Source organism: Oncorhynchus masou, unplaced genomic scaffold (assembly GCF_036934945.1).
Source record: "Oncorhynchus masou masou isolate Uvic2021 unplaced genomic scaffold, UVic_Omas_1.1 unplaced_scaffold_1540, whole genome shotgun sequence".
Classification (NCBI taxonomy): domain Eukaryota; kingdom Metazoa; phylum Chordata; class Actinopteri; order Salmoniformes; family Salmonidae; genus Oncorhynchus; species Oncorhynchus masou.
In genome coordinates, this window is record NW_027005443.1 from 77999 (window position 1) to 100534 (window position 22536).

At 45.5% G+C, this 22536-nt stretch overlaps 1 long non-coding RNA gene across 1 annotated transcript; it reads left to right on the forward strand.

Annotated features, from left to right (window-relative positions):
* Positions 1 to 1263: 1263 nt before the first annotated feature.
* LOC135531178 (uncharacterized) lies at positions 1264 to 21468 on the forward strand. Its single transcript, XR_010453966.1, has 5 exons — positions 1264 to 1707; positions 13257 to 13284; positions 18545 to 18580; positions 18739 to 18815; positions 21205 to 21468. It is a non-coding gene; the product is annotated as an uncharacterized LOC135531178 (long non-coding RNA).
* Positions 21469 to 22536: the final 1068 nt, after the last annotated feature.

Consider the following 22536-nt stretch of genomic DNA (forward strand, 5'->3'; position numbering starts at 1 on the left):
CCCCAGGTGGTATGGGTAGGTAACAACACATCCGCCACGCTGATCCTCAACACGGGAGCCCCTCAGGGGCGCGTGCTCAGTCCCCTCCTGCACTCCCTGTTCACTCATAACTGCACAGCCAGGCATGACTCCAACACCATCATTAAGTTTTCCAATGACACAACAGTGTCATTGGACAGTGTCACCAACAACGATGAGACAGCCGATAGGAAGGAGGTCAGAGACCTGGCCATGTGGCGTAAGGACAACAACCTATCCCTCAACGTGATCAAGACAAAGGAGATGATTGTGGACTACAGGAAAAGGAGGACAGAGTCCGCCCATTCTCATCGACGGGGCTGTAGTGGAGCAGGTTGAGAGCTTCAAGTTCCTTGGTGTCCACATCACCAACAAACTAACATGGTCCAAGCACACCAAGACCATCGTGAAGAGGGCACGACAAAACCTTTTCCCCCTCAGGGGATAAAGGATTTGGCATGGGTCCACAGATCCTCAAAAGGTTCTACAGCTGCACCGTTGAGAGCATCCTGACAGGTTGCATCACTGCCTGGTATGGCAACTGCTTGGCCTCCGACCACAAGGCATCTACATATTACCGGTACCCCCTGTATATTGCCTCGCTATTGTTATTTTACTGCTGCTCTTTAATTATTTGTTAAGTTAATTTATTTTTTGTGGTATTTTTCTTAAAACTGCATTGTTTGTAAAGGACTTGTAAGTAAGCATTTCACTCTAAGGTCTACACCTGTTGTATTTAGCGCATGTGACAAATAAGATTTGATTTGAAATTATATTGGTGATGTAGCACGGTTCAGTAAGATTATATTGGTGATATAGCACGGTTCAGTAAAATTATATTGATGATATAGCACGGTTCAGTAAGATTATGTTGACGATGTAGCACGGTTCAGTAAGATATTAAGATTATATGGCCATCGGACCTGTACAGATGTGCATGTAGTCCTTTGAAGACAGTTATTCCTTGCAAGTAAGCTTTTGGTGTGTTGAGCTTTTTGATTAAATTGAAATAGATTGATTAAATTGCTTCAACAGGCTGGTTGTCTCAAGACGGAAGTAGAGAACAAGGAAACACACACACACACACACACACAGCCCTCTCATTGGCTGAGCCCCCTCCCTGACATGCCCACTCCTTGTTACCTGGGCAACCCCACCAGGGAGAGGAATATACCCACCCTCTTCTCCATCGCCACCTCTCTCTCTCTCTCTCACACACACACACACACACTCACACACCACACACCACACACCACACACCACACACACACACACACACACACACACACACACACACACACACACACACACACACACACACACACACACACACACACACACACACACACACACACACAGTGTTACAACAGTTAACCTCTCTCTTCCTCCCTCGCTCTCTACTCCTCCCCTCTCTTTAAGTTTCCTCCCCCAATCCTTGACTTAACATGCTGCTTCAGTCTCACAGTGGAGACACTCAGAGAGCACCACAGAGAGAGACAGCAGCAGCAAACCAAAGACCGCACTACTACTGTCCCCCTCTCCACCTCTTCTCTCCACTACTACTGTCCCCCTCTCCACCTCTTCTCCACTTCTTCTCTCTCTCTGTGTCTCCCTTGTTCATCTTGTCAGGTCAGTGTGGATGTGAGATGGGTTGTGGATATTCCTCAACGACCAGCACGGCTGGAGGAGGTGAGTGTGCCATCGATCTATAATATAAAGTTGTGGAAACAGGGATTTACAATATAAAGTTGTGGAAACAGGGCTTTACAATAGAGAGTTGTGGAAACGGGTTTACAATAGAGAGTTGTGGAAACGGGTTTACAATAGAGAGTTGTGGAAACAGGAATTTACAATAGAGAGTTGTGGAAACAGGGATTTACAATAGAGAGTTGTGGAAACAGGGATTTATAATTATGGAGAGTTATGGAGTTTTTTATGAATAGAGATGAATAGTACAGAAGTACCTTCTGTGTACAGTATGTGGGCAATGATTTCTGTGTGTTTGTTTGTTTGTTTGTGTGTGTATGCGCTCGCTCATTCAAGTGCAACCGTGTGTGCGTGCTTGCCTGGCGTGTGTGAGTGTGTGTTGATCTGAAGCTAAACTAGTTGAATCAGACACACTGTCCGTTTGAATCAAAGCAGCAGTCTTGATATCATTGATATGTCAACACTCTGAGGGAGAGAATTTCACAAATCAAAGCCAATAGACATTACCCTTGAAATGCTTTCCCCTGACATGATCAGTATGAAAAGAGAAACTCTTATGAAAGCAGATGTTCTATGTTAGTCTGTTATATTCAATATGTTTGGCCAATGTGCCTTGGGTTTGATGTTCAATAGAAGGCATTTTCAACCTCTAATTCAACATGTAATGTTGTGTATGGAAAATGGATACTAGTGAAAATCAACAGGAAACGAGAGTACCATAGACAGACACCATGTCCTACTGATGTACTGGTTAACATCTACTACTGTTAACATATTATCAACTGTCACATGAACAACACCATCATATGGCTTGTTTAACTTGACTAACAGTAGACCACTAGTATAGCTGAGGTTGAGGATATGACTGGTTAACCTTGACTAACAGTAGACCACTAGTATAGCTGAGGTTGAGGATATGACTTGTTTACCTTGACTAACAGTAGACCACTAGTATAGCTGAGGTTGAGGATATGACTTGTTTACCTTGACTAACAGTAGACCACTAGTATAGCTGAGGTTGAGGATATGACTTGTTTACCTTGACTAACAGTAGACCACTAGTATAGCTGAGGTTGAGGATATGACTTGTTTACCTTGACTAACAGTAGACCACTAGTATAGCTGAGGTTGAGGATATGACTTGTTTACCTTGACTAACAGTAGACCACTAGTATAGCTGAGGTTGAGGATATGACTTGTTTACCTTGACTAACAGTAGACCACTAGTATAGCTGAGGTTGAGGATATGACTTGTTTACCTTGACTAACAGTAGACCACTAGTATAGCTGAGGTTGAGGATATGGCTTGTTTACCTTGACTAACAGTAGACCACTAGTATAGCTGAGGTTGAGGATATGACTTGTTTACCTTGACTATGAGGTTGAGGATATGGCTTGTTTACCTTGACTAACAGTAGACCACTAGTATAGCTGAGGTTGAGGATATGACTTGTTTACCTTGACTAACAGTAGACCACTAGTATAGCTGAGGTTGAGGATATGACTTGTTTACCTTGACTAACAGTGGACCACTAGTATAGCTGAGGTTGAGGATATGACTTGTTTACCTTGACTAACAGTGGACCACTAGTATAGCTGAGGTTGAGGATATGACTTGTTTACCTTGACTAACAGTAGACCACTAGTATAGCTGAGGTTGAGGATATGACTTGTTTACCTTGACTAACAGTAGACCACTAGTATAGCTGAGGTTGAGGATATGACTTGTTTACCTTGACTAACAGTAGACCACTAGTATAGCTGAGGTTGAGGATATGACTTGTTTACCTTGACTAACAGTAGACCACTAGTATAGCTGAGGTTGAGGATATGACTTGTTTACCTTGACTAACAGTAGACCACTAGTATAGCTGAGGTTGAGGATATGACTTGTTTACCTTTACTAACAGTAGACCACTAGTATAGCTGAGGTTGAGGATATGACTTGTTTACCTTGACTAACAGTGGACCACTAGTATAGCTGAGGTTGAGGATATGACTTGTTTACCTTGACTAACAGTAGACCACTAGTATAGCAGTTTACCTTGACTAACAGTAGACCACTAGTATAGCTGAGGTTGAGGATATGACTTGTTTACCTTGACTAACAGTAGACCACTAGTATAGCTGAGGTTGAGGATATGACTTGTTTACCTTGACTAACAGTAGACCACTAGTATAGCTGAGGTTGAGGATATGACTTGTTTACCTTGACTAACAGTAGACCACTAGTATAGCTGAGGTTGAGGATATGACTTGTTTACCTTGACTAACAGTAGACCACTAGTATAGCTGAGGTTGAGGATATGACTTGTTTACCTTGACTAACAGTAGACCACTAGTATAGCTGAGGTTGAGGATATGACTTGTTTACCTTGACTAACAGTAGACCACTAGTATAGCTGAGGTTGAGGATATGACTTGTTTACCTTGACTAACAGTAGACCACTAGTATAGCTGAGGTTGAGGATATGACTTGTTTACCTTGACTAACAGTAGACCACTAGTATAGCTGAGGTTGAGGATATGACTTGTTTACCTTGACTAACAGTAGACCACTAGTATAGCTGACTGAGGTGACTTGTTTACCTTGCTAACAGTAGACCACTAGTATAGCTGAGGTTGAGGATATGACTTGTTTACCTTGACTAACAGTAGACCACTAGTATAGCTGAGGTTGAGGATATGACTTGTTTACCTTGACTAACAGTAGACCACTAGTATAGCTGAGGTTGAGGATATGACTTGTTTACCTTGACTAACAGTAGACCACTAGTATAGCTGAGGTTGAGGATATGACTTGTTTACCTTGACTAACAGTAGACCACTAGTATAGCTGAGGTTGAGGATATGACTTGTTTACCTTGACTAACAGTAGACCACTAGTATAGCTGAGGTTGAGGATATGACTTGTTTACCTTGACTAACAGTAGACCACTAGTATAGCTGAGGTTGAGGATATGACTTGTTTACCTTGACTAACAGTAGACCACTAGTATAGCTGAGGTTGAGGATATGACTTGTTTACCTTGACTAACAGTGGACCACTAGTATAGCTGAGGTTGAGGATATGACTTGTTTACCTTGACTAACAGTAGACCACTAGTATAGCTGAGGTTGAGGATATGACTTGTTTACCTTGACTGACAGTAGACCACTAGTATCAGCTGTTTCCTCCTTTTGTGTGTGTGGTGTGTGGTGTGTGTGTGAGAGAGAGTGGTGAGTGGGAGAGTGGTGCTCTGGTGACTACCTGACCAGATATATCTGTTATGACTGGGGAGAGTGGTGCTCTGGTGACTACCTGACCAGATATATCTGTTATGACTGGGGAGAGTGGTGCTCTGGTGACTACCTGACCAGATATATATGTTATGACTGGGGAGAGTGGTGCTCTGATGACTACCTGACCAGATATATCTGTTATGACTGGGGAGAGTGGTGCTCTGGTGACTACCTGACCAGATATATCTGTTATGAATGGGGAGAGTGGTGCTCTGGTGACTACCTGACCAGATATATCTGTTATGACTGGGGAGAGTGGTGCTCTGGTGACTACCTGACCAGATATATCTGTTATGACTGGGGAGAGTGGTGCTCTGATGACTACCTGACCAAATGGGGAGAGTGGTGCTCTGATGACTACCTGACCAGATATATCTGTTATGACTGGGGAGAGTGGTGCTCTGGTGACTACCTGACCAGATATATATGTTATGACTGGGGAGAGTGGTGCTCTGATGACTACCTGACCAAATGGGAAGAGTGGTGCTCTGATGACTACCTGACCAGATATATCTGTTATGACTGGGGAGAGTGGTGCTCTGATGACTACCTGACCAAATGGGGAGAGTGGTGCTCTGATGACTACCTGACCAGATATATCTGTTATGACTGGGGAGAGTGGTGCTCTGGTGACTACCTGACCAGATATATCTGTTATGACTGGGGAGAGTGGTGCTCTGATGACTACCTGACCAAATGGGGAGAGTGGTGCTCTGATGACTACCTGACCAGATATATCTGTTATGAATGGGGAGAGTGGTGCTCTGGTGACTACCTGACCAGATATATCTGTTATGACTGGGGAGAGTGGTGCTCTGATGACTACCTGACCAGATATATCTGTTATGACTGGGGAGAGTGGTGCTCTGATGACTACCTGACCAGATATATCTGTTATGACTGGGGAGAGTGGTGCTCTGATGACTACCTGACCAAATGGGGAGAGTGGTGCTCTGATGACTACCTGACCAGATATATCTGTTATGACTGGGGAGAGTGGTGCTCTGATGACTACCTGACCAGATATATCTGTTATGACTGGGGAGAGTGGTGCTCTGATGACTACCTGACCAAATGGGGAGAGTGGTGCTCTGATGACTACCTGACCAAATGGGGAGAGTGGTGCTCTGGTGACTACCTGACCAGATATATATGTTATGACTGGGGAGAGTGGTGCTCTGATGACTACCTGACCAAATGGGGAGAGTGGTGCTCTGATGACTACCTGACCAGATATATCTGTTATGACTGGGGAGAGTGGTGCTCTGATGACTACCTGACCAGATATATCTGTTATGACTGGGGAGAGTGGTGCTCTGATGACTACCTGACCAAATGGGGAGAGTGGTGCTCTGATGACTACCTGACCAGATATATCTGTTATGACTGGGGAGAGTGGTGCTCTGATGACTACCTGACCAGATATATCTGTTATGACTGGGGAGAGTGGTGCTCTGATGACTACCTGACCAAATGGGGAGAGTGGTGCTCTGATGACTACCTGACCAGATATATCTGTTATGACTGGGGAGAGTGGTGCTCTGATGACTACCTGACCAAATGGGGAGAGTGGTGCTCTGATGACTACCTGACCAAATGGGGAGAGTGGTGCTCTGATGACTACCTGACCAGATATATATGTTATGACTGGGGAGAGTGGTGCTCTGATGACTACCTGACCAAATGGGGAGAGTGGTGCTCTGATGACTACCTGACCAAATGGGGAGAGTGGTGCTCTGATGACTACCTGACCAAATGGGGAGAGTGGTGCTCTGATGACTACCTGACCAGATATATCTGTTATGACTGGGGACAGTGGTACTCTGGTGACTACCTGACCAAATGGGGAGAGTGGTGCTCTGATGACTACCTGACCAGATATATCTGTTATGACTGGGGACAGTGGTACTCTGGTGACTACCTGACCAAATGGGGAGAGTGGTGCTCTGATGACTACCTGACCAAATGGGGAGAGTGGTGCTCTGATGACTACCTGACCAGATATATCTGTTATGACTGGGGACAGTGGTACTCTGGTGACTACCTGACCAAAAATGGGGATGACTACCTGACCAAATGGGGAGAGTGGTGCTCTGATGACTACCTGACCAGATATATCTGTTATGACTGGGGAGAGTGGTGCTCTGATGACTACCTGACCAGATATATCTGTTACCTGACAAATGGGGAGAGTGGTGCTCTGATGACTACCTGACCAGATATATCTGTTATGACTGGGGAGAGTGGTGCTCTGATGACAAATAGTGGTGCCTGACCAGATATAAATGGGGAGAGTGGTGCTCTGATGACTACCTGACCAGATGACCAGATATATCTGTTATGACTGGGGAGAGTGGTGCTCTGATGACTACCTGACCAAATGGGGAGAGTGGTGCTCTGGTGACTACCTGACCAGATATATCTGTTATGACTGGGGAGAGTGGTGCTCTGATGACTACCTGACCAAATGGGGAGAGTGGTGCTCTGGTGACTACCTGACCAAATGGGGAGAGTGGTGCTCTGGTGACTACCTGACCAAATGGGGAGAGTGGTGCTCTGATGACTACCTGACCAAATGGGGAGAGTGGTGCTCTGATGACTACCTGACCAGATATATCTGTTATGACTGGGGAGAGTGGTGCTCTGGTGACTACCTGACCAGATATATCTGTTATGACTGGGGAGAGTGGTGCTCTGATGACTACCTGACCAAATGGGGAGAGTGGTGCTCTGGTGACTACCTGACCAGATATATCTGTTATGACTGGGGAGAGTGGTGCTCTGGTGACTACCTGACCAGATATATCTGTTATGACTGGGGAGAGTGGTGCTCTGATGACTACCTGACCAAATGGGGAGAGTGGTGCTCTGATGACTACCTGACCAGATATATCTGTTATGACTGGGGAGAGTGGTGCTCTGGTGACTACCTGACCAAATGGGGAGAGTGGTGCTCTGATGACTACCTGACCAGATATATCTGTTATGACTGGGGAGAGTGGTGCTCTGGTGACTACCTGACCAGATATATCTGTTATGACTGGGGAGAGTGGTGCTCTGATGACTACCTGACCAAATGGGGAGAGTGGTGCTCTGATGACTACCTGACCAGATATATCTGTTATGACTGGGGAGAGTGGTGCTCTGGTGACTACCTGACCAAATGGGGAGAGTGGTGCTCTGGTGACTACCTGACCAGATATATCTGTTATGACTGGGGAGAGTGGTGCTCTGATGACTACCTGACCAGATATATCTGTTATGACTGGGGAGAGTGGTGCTCTGATGACTACCTGACCAAATGGGGAGAGTGGTGCTCTGGTGACTACCTGACCAGATATATCTGTTATGACTGGGGACAGTGGTACTCTGATGACTACCTGACCAGATATATCTGTTATGACTGGGGAGAGTGGTGCTCTGATGACTACCTGACCAAATGGGGAGAGTGGTGCTCTGATGACTACCTGACCAGATATATCTGTTATGACTGGGGAGAGTGGTGCTCTGATGACTACCTGACCAGATATATCTGTTATGACTGGGGACAGTGGTGCTCTGATGACTACCTGACCAAATGGGGAGAGTGGTGCTCTGATGACTACCTGACCAAATGGGGAGAGTGGTGCTCTGATGACTACCTGACCAGATATATCTGTTATGACTGGGGACAGTGGTACTCTGATGACTACCTGACCAGATATATCTGTTATGACTGGGGACAGTGGTACTCTGATGACTACCTGACCAGATATATCTGTTATGACTGGGGACAGTGGTGCTCTGATGACTACCTGACCAGATATATCTGTTATGACTGGGGACAGTGGTGCTCTGATGACTACCTGACCAGATATATCTGTTATGACTGGGGAGAGTGGTGCTCTGATGACTACCTGACCAGATATATCTGTTATGACTGGGGACAGTGGTGCTCTGATGACTACCTGACCAAATGGGGAGAGTGGTGCTCTGATGACTACCTGACCAAATGGGGAGAGTCGTGCTCTGATGACTACCTGACCAGATATATCTGTTATGACTGGGGACAGTGGTACTCTGATGACTACCTGACCAGATATATCTGTTATGACTGGGGAGAGTGGTGCTCTGATGACTACCTGACCAGATATATCTGTTATGACTGGGGAGAGTGGTGCTCTGATGACTACCTGACCAGATATATCTGTTATGACTGGGGAGAGTGGTGCTCTGATGACTACCTGACCAGATATATCTGTTATGACTGGGAGAGTGGTGCTCTGATGACTACCTGACCAGATATATCTGTTATGACTGGGGAGAGTGGTGCTCTGATGACTACCTGACCAGATATATCTGTTATGACTGGGGAGAGTGGTGCTCTGATGACTACCTGACCAGATATATCTGTTATGACTGGGGAGAGTGGTGCTCTGATGACTACCTGACCAGATATATCTGTTATGACTGGGGTGAGTGGTGCTCTGATGACTACCTGACCAGATATATCTGTTATGACTGGGGAGAGTGGTGCTCTGATGACTACCTGACCAGATATATCTGTTATGACTGGGGAGAGTGGTGCTCTGATGACTACCTGACCAGATATATCTGTTATGACTGGGGAGAGTGGTGCTCTGGTGACTACCTGACCAGATATATCTGTTATGACTGGGGAGAGTGGTGCTCTGATGACTACCTGACCAGATATATCTGTTATGACTTGGGACAGTGGTGCTCTGATGACTACCTGACCAAATGGGGACAGTGGTACTCTGATGACAGCCTGAGTACAGAATCGATAGGTGACTCAGGGACAAGATGTTTTCAACAGCACTCACAATGGGACAATGGCCAAGCTCATGAACACTGAAAGCAGTCAAGGCTTCTCTGTTTCTCTGCCTTTTCTTTTTAAAACAGTGGATGGGAGAGATTTCAGACACACACACACACACACACACACACACACACACACACACACACACACACACACACACACACACACACACACACACACACACACACACACACACACAGAGCAATATCCATTGCTATTTTCTCTCATAGCTGCAACTCCCCAACGGGCTCAGGAGAGGCAAAGGTCAAGTCATGAGTCCTCCAAAACATTACCTGCCAAACCGCGCTTCTTAACACCCGCCTGCTTAACCCGGAAGCCAGCCGCACCAATGTGTCGGAGGAAACACTATTCAAATCATGACCGGAGTCAGCCTGCAGGCGCCTGGCCCACCACCAGAGCACACTAGAGCGCGATGAGCCAAGTAAAGCCCCCCCCGGACAAACCCTCCCTAACCCGGACAACGCTGGGCCAATTGTGCACGCCCTATGGGACTTCCGTTCATGGCCGGTTGTGACACAGCCTGGGATCAAAGCCGGGTCTGTAGTGATGCCTCAAGCACTGTGATGAAGTGCCTTACACCTCTGAGCCAATCAGGAGGACCATTCCTTTTATTTTTTATCCTGAAAAACTCCCCAGTCCTTAACGATTACAAGCATACCCATAACATGATGCAGCCACCACTATGCTTGAAAATATGGTACTCAGAAATGTTTTGTATTGTATTGGTCCTTAACACAACACCTTGTAGGCCAGTGACAAAAAAATCTCAATTTAATCAATTTTACATTCAGGCTGTAGCACAACAAAATGTGGAAAAGGTTAAGGGGTGTGAATACATTCCGAAGGCACTATAGGTGAAGGTAGGTAGATTTAGGCACAGCCGTGGGAAGTAGGGGTACTGAGTGTGCTGCAGCACCCCCTGTGATGATTTGGCTCAGTTGGTAGAGCATGGTACTTGCAATGCTATGATTGTGGGTTTGTTTCCCACGGGGGACCAGTACGAAAAAGAATGAAATGTTTGCACTCACCACTGTAAGTTACTCTGGATGAGTGTCGACTAAAACGGAAATGGAATGAATAAACCATTTCAGTTTTCACATAGAAATAAGTTGAATTTGCAAAGCATTTCAAGAAACTGCAAAACATATATCAAGCAAGTATTTTTATATTCCACAAAAGCATTATCAGATTGTTTTGAACAGATAATTATCAGACTCAAGTTACAAAAATAGTTAAACACTCAAATACATTTAGTTCGACGTCTGTAACACGGACCTTTACTAGTCCTGTATCAACAGACCTTTACTAGTCCTGTATTAACGGACCTTTACTAGTCCTGTATTAACAGACCTTTACTAGTCCTGTATTAACAGACCTTTACTAGTCCTGTATCAACAGACCTTTACTAGTCCTGTATTAACAGGCCTTTACTAGTCCTGTATTAACGGACCTTTACTAGTCCTGTATTAACAGACCTTTACTAGTCCTGTATTAACAGACCTTTACTAGTCCTGTATTAACAGACCTTTACTAGTCCTGTATTAACGGACCTTTACTAGTCCTGTATTAACGGACCTTTACTAGTCCTGTATTAACGGACCTTTACTAGTCCTGTATTAACGGACCTTTACTAGTCCTGTATTAACGGACCTTTACTAGTCCTGTATTAACGGACCTTTACTAGTCCTGTATTAACGGACCTTTACTAGTCCTGTATTAACAGGCCTTTACTAGTCCTGTATTAACAGACCTTTACTAGTCCTGTATCAACAGACCTTTACTAGTCCTGTATTAACGGACCTTTACTAGTCCTGTATTAACAGACCTTTACTAGTCCTGTATTAACGGACCTTTACTAGTCCTGTATTAACAGACCTTTACTAGTCCTGTATTAACGGACCTTTACTAGTCCTGTATTAACAGACCTTTACTAGTCCTGTATTAACAGACCTTTACTAGTCCTGTATTAACAGACCTTTACTAGTCCTGTATTAACAGACCTTTACTAGTCCTGTATTAACAGACCTTTACTAGTCCTGTATTAACGGACCTTTACTAGTCCTGTAACGGACCTTTAAGTCCTGTATTAACGGACCTTTACTAGTCCTGTATTAACGGACCTTTACTAGTCCTGTATTAACGGACCTTTACTAGTCCTGTATTAACGGACCTTTACTAGTCCTGTATTAACGGACCTTTACTAGTCCTGTATTAACGGACCTTTACTAGTCCTGTATTAACGGACCTTTACTAGTCCTGTATTAACGGACCTTTACTAGTCCTGTATTAACGGACCTTTACTAGTCCTGTATTAACGGACCTTTACTAGTCCTTATTAACGGACCTTTACTAGTCCTGTATTAACGGACCTTTACTAGTCCTGTATTAACAGACCTTTACTAGTCCTGTATTAACGGACCTTTACTAGTCCTGTATTAACGGACCTTTACTAGTCCTGTATTAACGGACCTTTACTAGTCCTGTATTAACGGACCTTTACTAGTCCTGTATTAACAGACCTTTACTAGTCCTGCATTAACAGACCTTTACTAGTCCTGTATTAACGGACCTTTACTAGTCCTGCATTAAAGGACCTTTACTAGTCCTGTATTAACGGACCTTTACTAGTCCTGCATTGAAGGACCTTTACTAGTCCTGTATTAACGGACCTTTACTAGTCCTGCATTAAAGGACCTTTACTAGTCCTGTATTAACGGACCTTTACTAGTCCTGTATTAACGGACCTTTACTAGTCCTGTATTAACGGACCTTTACTAGTCCTGTATTAACGGACCTTTACTAGTCCTGTATTAACGGACCTTTACTAGTCCTGTATTAACAGACCTTTACTAGTCCTGTATTAACAGACCTTTACTAGTCCTGTATTAACAGACCTTTACTAGTCCTGTATTAACAGACCTTTACTAGTCCTGTATTAAAGGACCTTTACTAGTCCTGTATTAACGGACCTTTACTAGTCCTGTATTAACGGACCTTTACTAGTCCTGTATTAACAGACCTTTACTAGTCCTGTATTAACGGACCTTTACTAGTCCTGTATTAACAGACCTTTACTAGTCCTGTATTAACGGACCTTTACTAGTCCTGTATTAACAGACCTTTACTAGTCCTGTATTAACGGACCTTTACTAGTCCTGTATTAACAGACCTTTACTAGTCCTGTATTAACGGACCTTTACTAGTCCTGTATTAACAGACCTTTACTAGTCCTGTATTAACAGACCTTTACTAGTCCTGTATTAGAGGACCTTTACTAGTCCTGTATTAACAGACCATTACTAGTCCTGTATTAACAGACCTTTACTAGTCCTGTATTAACAGACCTTTACTAGTCCTGTATTAGAGGCCCGTTCAACCATCCTAAATGAATATACCTTTGTTCTCACAGGTCCAGGCGAAGCCCCCAAAGAAGAAGTGTGAGTATGGTTGTCTCTCTCTGGCCCCAAGCCCATATTTCTCTCACTAATCCACTGCTTTTCAATTCTTAAGGGGGCACAAACGAGTGTACACATTATCTGGGGAGTAGAGGGAATCGGCATTGAGCCCGAGTTGTTATTGTTGTTGTTGTCAGTGTGACAGCTGTAGGTGGAGAATGTGCTGTTGTTGTCAGTATGACAGCTGTAGGTTGGTGGAGAATGTGCTGTTGTTGTCAGTATGACAGCTGTAGGTGGAGAATGTGCTGTTGTTGTCAGTATGACAGCTGTAGGTAGGTAGAGAATGTGCTGTTGTTGTCAGTATGACAGCTGTAGGTAGGTGGAGAATGTGCTGTTGTTGTCAGTATGACAGCTGCAGGTAGGTGGAGAATGTGCTGTTGTCAGTATGACAGCTGTAGGTAGGTGGAGAATGTGCTGTTGTTGTCAGCATGACAGCTGTAGGTGGAGAATGTGCTGTTGTTGTCAGCATGACAGCTGTAGATGGAGAATATGTGGTTATTGTCAGTATGACAGCTGTAGATGGAGAATATGTGGTTGTTGTCAGTATGACAGCTGTAGGTGGAGAATGTGCTGTTGTTGTCAGCATGACAGCTGTAGGTGGAGAATGTGCTGTTGTTGTCAGCATGACAGCTGTAGGTAGGTGGAGAATGTGCTGTTGTTGTCAGCATGACAGCTGTAGGTAGGTGGAGAATGTGCTGTTGTTGTCAGTATGACAGCTGTAGGTAGGTGGAGAATGTGCTGTTGTTGTCAGCATGACAGCTGTAGATGGAGAATATGTGGTTGTTGTCAGTATGACAGCTGTAGGTGGAGAATGTGCTGTTGTTGTCAGTATGACAGCTGTAGGTAGGTGGAGAATGTGCTGTTGTTGTCAGTATGACAGCTGTAGGTAGGTGGAGAATGTGCTGTTGTCAGTATGACAGCTGTAGGTAGGTGGAGAATGTGCTGTTGTTGTCAGCATGACAGCTGTAGGTGGAGAATGTGCTGTTGTTGTCAGTATGACAGCTGTAGATGGAGAATATGTGGTTGTTGTCAGTATTTACATTTACATTTAAGTCATTTAGCAGACGCTCTCATCCAGAGTAAAGTTGATGTGTCAACATTTAAGACCATGGTCAACATTGGCTGACAAAACCAAAGACTTTCAACACACACACATAACACAAACATAATAAGGGAGATTAAAAGATAATGCCCACATGTTGTATCATGTAATCTAGAACTGACTAGAACTGAAGTTGATGTGTCAACATTTAAGACCATGGTCAACATTGGCTGACAAAACCAAAGACTTTCAACACACACACATAACACAAACATAATAAGGGAGATTAAAAGATAATGCCCACATGTTGTATCATGTAATCTAGAACTGACTCACATCATAAAGATGACTGCACATTAGCAAAACGGTTTCCAGCAAGACCCTGTGTGTATCAACCACTAATTACAAATTGGTGAATTCACCTTCTGACATCCAGTGGAACAGCCACTTTACAATAGTGCATCTAAATCATTAAGGGGGGGTGGTGAGAAGGATTACTTATCCTATCCTAGGTATTCCTTGAAGAGGTGGGGTTTCAGGTGTCTCCGGAAGGTGGTGATTGACTCCGCTGTCCTGGCGTCGTGAGGGAGTTTGTTCCACCATTGGGGGGCCAGAGCAGCGAACAGTTTTGACTGGGCTGAGCGGGAACTGTACTTCCTCAATGGTAGGGAGGCGAGCAGGCCAGAGGTGGATGAACGCAGTGCCCTTGCTTGGGTGTAGGGCCTGATCAGAGCCTGGAGGTACTGCGGTGCCGTTCCCTCACAGCTCCGTAGGCAAGCACCATGGTCTTGTAGCGGATGCGAGCTTCAACTGGAAGCCAGTGGAGAGAGCGGAGGAGCGGGGTGACGTGAGAGAACTTGGGAAGGTTGAACACCAGACGGGCTGCGGCGTTCTGGATGAGTTGTAGGGGTTTAATGGCACAGGCAGGAGCCCAGCCAACAGCGAGTTGCAGTAATCCAGACGGGAGATGACAAGTGCCTGGATTAGGACCTGCGCCGCTTCCTGTGTGAGGCAGGGTCGTACTCTGCGGATGTTGTAGAGCATGAACCTACAGGAACGGGCCACCGCCATGATGTTGGTTGAGAACGACAGGGTGTTGTCCAGGATCACGCCAAGGTTCTTAGCGCTCTGGGAGGAGGACACAATGGAGTTGTCAACCGTGATGGCGAGATCATGGAACGGGCAGTCCTTCCCCGGGAGGAAGAGCAGCTCCGTCTTGCCGAGGTTCAGCTTGAGGTGGTGATCCGTCATCCACACTGATATGTCTGCCAGACATGCAGAGATGCGATTCGCCACCTGGTCATCAGAAGGGGGAAAGGAGAAGATTAATTGTGTGTCGTCTGCATAGCAATGATAGGAGAGACCATGTGAGGTTATGACAGAGCCAAGTGACTTGGTGTATAGCGAGAATAGGAGAGGGCCTAGAACAGAGCCCTGGGGGACACCAGTGGTGAGAGCGCGTGGCGAGGAGACAGATTCTCGCCACGCCACCTGGTAGGAGCGACCTGTCAGGTAGGACGCAATCCAAGCGTGGGCCGCGCCGGAGATGCCCAACTCGGAGAGGGTGGAGAGGAGGATCTGATGGTTCACAGTATCGAAGGCAGCCGATAGGTCTAGAAGGATGAGAGCAGAGGAGAGAGAGTTAGCTTTAGCAGTGCGGAGCGCCTCCGTGATACAGAGAAGAGCAGTCTCAGTTGAATGACTAGTCTTGAAACCTGACTGATTTGGATCAAGAAGGTCATTCTGAGAGAGATAGCGGGAGAGCTGGCCAAGGACGGCACGTTCAAGAGTTTTGGAGAGAAAAGAAAGAAGGGATACTGGTCTGTAGTTGTTGACATCGGAGGGATCGAGTGTAGGTTTTTTCAGAAGGGGTGCAGTATGACAGCTGTAGATGGAGAATATGTGGTTGTTGTCAGTATGACAGCTGTAGGTGGAGAATGTGCTGTTGTTGTCAGCATGACAGCTGTAGGTGGAGAATGTGCTGTTGTTGTCAGCATGACAGCTGTAGGTAGGTGGAGAATGTGCTGTTGTTGTCAGTATGACAGCTGTAGATGGAGAATGTGCTGTTGTTGTCAGTATGACAGCTGTAGATGGAGAATGTGCTGTTGTCAGCATGACAGCTGTAGGTTGGTGGAGAATGTGCTGTTGTTGTCAGTATGACAGCTGTAGGTTGGTGGAGAATGTGCTGTTGTTGTCAGTATGACAGCTGCAGGTTGGTGGAGAATGTGCTGTTGTTGTCAGTATGACAACTGTAGGTTGGTGAAGAATGTGCTGTTGTTGTCAGTATGACATCTGTAGATGGAGAATGTGCTGTTGTTGTCAGTATGACAGCTGTAGATGGAGAATGTGCTGTTGTTGTCAGTATGACAGCTGTAGGTGGAGAATGTGCTGTTGTTGTCAGTATGACAGCTGTAGGTGGAGAATGTGCTGTTGTCAGTATGACAGCTGTAGATGGAGAATGTGTGGTTGTTTTCAGCATGACAGCTGTAGGTGGAGAATGTGTTGTTGTTGTCAGTATGACAGCTGTAGATGGAGAATGTGTTGTTGTCAGTATGACAGCTGTAGGTGGAGAATATGCTGTTGTTGTCAGTATGACAGCTGTAGATGGAGAATGTGCTGTTGTCAGTATGACAGCTGTAGATGGAGAATGTGTGGTTGTTTTCAGCATGACAGCTGTAGGTGAAGAATGTGTGGTTGTTGTAAGCTAATAGGTCGTGTTCTTTCATTAAAGGTGAAGAACCTTCCACGTCACTGCTCTGTTTATCCCAGCCAGGCACCACAATCATCTCCATCCGGTCTCACTCACACTCAGTCCTCACCTTGCCCACAAGGCCCTGCCTCTCAACTATAAAAGGAAAAACACAATTTCCTAGAATTAATGAGTCAGACATTAGTCAAATACTGTGGATTACTTCCTGATAAACATATTGACAGTTAGGCAGAGTTCTCAACAAGCTGCCTGATAAACATATTGACAGTTAGGCAGAGTTCTCAACAAGCTGCCTGATAAACATATTGACAGTTAGGCAGAGTTCTCAACAAGCTGCCTGATAAACATATTGACAGTTAGGCAGAGTTCTCAACAAGCTGCCTGATAAACATATTGACAGTTAGGCAGAGTTCTCAACAAGCTGCCTGATAAACATATTGACAGTTAGGCAGAGTTCTCAACAAGCTGCCTGATAAACATATTGACAGTTAGGCAGAGTTCTCAACAAGCTGCCTGATAAACATATTGACAGTTAGGCAGAGTTCTCAACAAGCTGCCTGATAAACATATTGACAGTTAGGCAGAGTTCTCAACAAGCTGCCTGATAAACATATCGACAGTTAGGCAGAGTTCTCAACAAGCTGCCTGATAAACATATTGACAGTTAGGCAGAGTTCTCAACAAGCTGCCTGATAAACATATCGACAGTTAGGCAGAGTTCTCAACAAGCTGCCTGATAAACATATTGACAGTTAGGCAGAGTTCTCAACAAGCTGCCTGATAAACATATTGACAGTTAGGCAGAGTTCTCAACAAGCTGCCTGATAAACATATTGACAGTTAGGCCAAGTTCTCAACAAGCCTAGTGGGTCCCATGTGGCTCAGTTGGTAGAGCATGGTGCTTGCAATGCCAGGGTTGTGGGAGAATATGGGTTTGATTCCCACGGAGGACCAGTACTAAGTAAAAAAAAAAGTGTGACTGTAAGTCGCTCTGGATAAGAGCCTCTGCTAAATGACTGAAAATAATGATAGCCAGGTCATCAATGAGACTGGTTTCACCACTGCAACAGAGCTTCAAAACAGGTCTCTGGTGGAGAAAAGACCCCTAGATGGTGAACACCCATGAACATGCACATTTACATATTGGACAGACCTGAGTTGATTACTATTTCCTAGCCATGCCATTCATTAACCTTTTTTTGATGTGACTGTGTGTTTGACCGTGTGTCAGAGCTCCCGGGGGTGATGGACTTATCACTGACTTATCACTGACTTATGACTGACTGACTGAGTTATGACTGACTGACTGAGTTATTACTGACTGACTGAGTTATTACTGAGTGACTGAAGTATTACTGACTGTGTTATTAATGACTGACTGAAGTATTACTGACTGTGTTATTACTGACTGACTGAAGTATTACTGATTGTGTTATTACTGACTGACTGAATTGTTACTGACTATTACTGACTGATGATGTCATTTACAGCACAGAGGAGTCTGCACAAGAAGAAGAAAAAAGGATGTGAGTAATATGCCCTGTGTGTGTGTGACTTTGTTCGCTTGAAGGTCACTGTGATCAAGACCTGTCTATCTATGTCTTTCTCAGTGTGTGTGTGTGTGTGTGTGTGTGTGTGTGTGTGTGTGTGTGTGTGTGTGTGGTTGTGTGTCCTCTTCTCTCAGGAACTATGGAGGTGTGTATGTGGGACTACCAGCAGACCTGAGCATTATGCCTCCTATCCAGATGGGAACACACCAAGGTAACAGTCATACAGAGATAGGCTGAGTATTGTTCTTAAACAAGATGTGCTGGGTTTGGATGTGAGTTTGAGAGGATGTCCACGTCTCAATGTGTTTCTCAGCCTCCGTTATAGACACAAAGACTCTCAATTTCCTGTCAGGCCTTAGAGGTCAGGAGGAAGCATGAGAGAGTTCTGGTTAAACTACTTCTGACTGAGGAGGATCATTCTGAGAGAGAGGGATGTGGATATGGTGCTGTGGAACTGATCTGGTTGTGTGTTAGCAATCTGGTGCTGCGGGAGCGATCTGGCTGTGTGTTAGTGATCTGGTGGTGCCAGAGTGATTTGGTGGTGCCAGAGTGATTTGGTGGTGCCAGAGTGATTTGGTGGTGCCAGAGTGATTTGGTGGTGCCAGAGTGATTTGGTGGTGCCAGAGTGATTTGGTGGTGCCAGAGTGATTTGGTGGTGCCAGAGTGATTTGGTGGTGCCAGAGTGATTTGGTGGTGCCAGAGTGATTTGGTGGTGCCAGAGTGATTTGGTGGTGCCAGAGTGATCTGGTGGTGCCAGAGTGATCTGGTGGTGCCAGAGTGATCTGGTGGTGCCAGAGTGATCTGGTGGTGCCAGAGTGATCTGGTGGTGCCAGAGTGATCTGGTGGTGCCAGAGTGATCTGGTGGTGTGTTAGGGATCTGGTGGTGTGTTAGGGATCTGGTGGTGTGTTAGGGATCTGGTGGTGCCAGACTGATCTGGTGGTGCCAGACTGATCTGGTGGTGCCAGAGTGTGTGTTGGTTGGAGTGTGCGTTAGTGATCTGGTGGTGCATTAGTGATCTGGTGGTGCCAGAGTGATCTGGTGGTGTGTTAGTGATCTGGTGGTGCCAGAGTGATCTGGTGGTGTGTTAGTGATCTTATGGGGGGCGTGATCTGGTGGTGTGTTAGTGATCTGGTGGAGTGGGAGTGATCTGGTGGTGCGTTAGTGATCTGGTGGTGCGTTAGTGATCTGGTGGAATGGGAGTGATCTGGTGGTGCGTTAGTGATCTGGTGGTGCGTTAGTGATCTGGTGGTATTTTAGTGATCTGGTGGAGTGGGAGTGATCTGGTGGTGCGTTGGTGATCTGGTGGAGTGGGAGTGATCTGGTGGTGCATTAGTGATCTGGTGGAGTGGGAGTGATCTGGTGGTGCGTTAGTGATCTGGTGGTGCGTTAGTAATCTGGTGGTGCGTTAGTGATCTGGTGGTGCGTTAGTGATCTGGTGGTGCGTTAGTGATCTGGTGGTGCGTTAGTGATCTGGTGGTGTGTTAGTGTTCTGCTGGTGCCAGAGTGATCTGGTGGTGTGTTAGTGATCTGATGGGGGGCGTGATCTGGTGTTGCGTTAGTGATCTGGTGGTGTGTTGGTGATCTGGTGGTGTGTTGGTGATCTGGTGGTGCCAGAGTGATCTGGTGGTGTGTTAGTGATCTGGTGGTGTGTTAGTGATCTGGTGGTGTGTTAGTGATCTGGTGGTGCGTTAGTGATCTGGTGGAGTGTTAATGATCTGGTGGTGCCAGAGTGATCTGGTGGTGCCGGAGTGATCTGGTGGTGCGGGAGTGATCTGGTGGTGCCGGAGTGATCTGGTGGTGCCGGAGTGATCTGGTGGTGCCGGAGTGATCTGGTGGTGCCGGAGTGATCTGGTGGTGCCGGAGTGATCTGGTGGTGCCGGAGTGATCTGGTGGTGCCGGGTGATCTGGTGGTGCCGGAGTGATCTGGTGGTGCCGGAGTGATCTGGTGGTGCCGGGTGATCTGGTGGTGCGGAGTGATCTGGTGGTGCCGGAGTGATCTGGTGGTGCCGGAGTGATCTGGTGGTGCCGGAGTGATCTGGTGGTGCCGGAGTGATCTGGTGGTGCCGGAGTGATCTGGTGGTGCCGGAGTGATCTGGTGGTGCCGGAGTGATCTGGTGGTGCCGGAGTGATCTGGTGGTGCCGGAGTGATCTGGTGGTGCCGGAGTGATCTGGTGGTGCCAGAGTGATCTGGTTGTGTGTTAGTGATCTGGTGGTGTGTTAGTGATCTGTTGTGTGTGATATTGATGCAACAGATACAGGTTATACACAGTGAAGATGGGTAAGAAAACGGGTTAGGTTTAGGGATTAGGGAAAATAGGATTTTGATTGGGACTGAATTGTGCATGTGTGTGCGTGCGTGAGAGTATACATTTGTGTGGTCGTTTGTGTGTCCCGTTGGGTGTTATAATGAGGAGACTGGGGTCCTGTGGCAGGTAATTGGTAATGCCACTCTCCCCAGGGACTGGCAGAAGTGATGAGCACCTCAAGGAGGCTAGGGCTTACAGCCTTAATGAAGGTGTGTGTGTGTGTGTGTGTGTGTGTGTGTGTGTGTGTGTGTGTGTGTGTCAACATCTAGTCATTTTCTCTTTCCTCCCCACAGATGAGTGAAGCATCATTGAAACACCTTTCACTAAAGGTATGATGTCAACAGCTCCAATCTCAATATCAGATGTCAATATCCTATGTTAAACTCTCTGCCTCAATCTCAGAAGTTCATCTTTTGGGACTCTCACACCCACGACAGAGAGGGAGAGAGAGAACCTTCAGGATAATGATGATGTCAACAAGAATGAAGGAATGAATTGTTCTCTTTGATCTCTGATTGGCACCATGGGACCCAGTAGAACCCCTGGGGGACCAATCATCTCCCCTCTCTCGCGCCATAGGAACTGAACTGGGATCAGTTTCTAAGGTGAGTAATCAGACAATGGGTCATATGCTCACCATGGATGTGACTGCTCAGGAGTCAGCGTTGTGTTTAATAGGCACAAAACAGAAGAAAAAAGTCTAAAACTCAATGAAAGGGAGAGGTACTTGTCCAATAAGAAATACTTATTTTCATTTGGGTTCCACAAAATTTGAAAACAGGCACCTTAATGAACACGACCCAGGTCAAAGGGCATCACGGATGTTGGAGTCGGCATTCACCACTCAGGATCATGAGACAAGACAACCTTCTACTCAGAACTAAATGTCAGACGGGATCAGATAGGCCTATTCAGATCTCCGCAATACCAGGAAACAAAACAAGACCTCTCTCAGAACTCCTATTCAAATATTTCTTGATTTTCTCTCTCTGTCTCTGAGTCAATAGTTCTCAGAAATTCTCTCTATAGGAGCTGGATCAAATGTTCCCCATTGTATCATTGGTCGAATAGAGAATAATCTTTCTTCACTCAATATGTAGCATATGTATTTGGAGCATCAATATGTAGGCATATGTATTTGGAGCATCAATATGTAGCATATGTATTTGGAGCATCAATATGTAGGCATATGTATTTGGAGCATCAATATGTAGCAAATGTATTTGGAGCATCAATATGTAGCATATGTATTTGGAGCATCAATATGTAGGCATATGTATTTGGAGCATCAATATGTAGCATATGTATTTGGAGCATCAATATGTAGGCATATGTATTTGGAGCATCAATATGTAGGCATATGTATTTGGAGCATCAATATGTAGCATATGTATTTGGAGCATCAATATGTAGGCACATGTATTTGGAGCATCAATATGTAGCATATGTATTTGGAGCATCAATATGTAGGCACATGTATTTGGAGCATCAATATGTAGCATATGTATTTGGAGCATCAATATGTAGGCATATGTATTTGGAGCATCAATATGTAGCATATGTATTTGGAGCATCAATATGTAGCATATGTATTTGGAGCATCAATATGTAGCATATGTATTTGG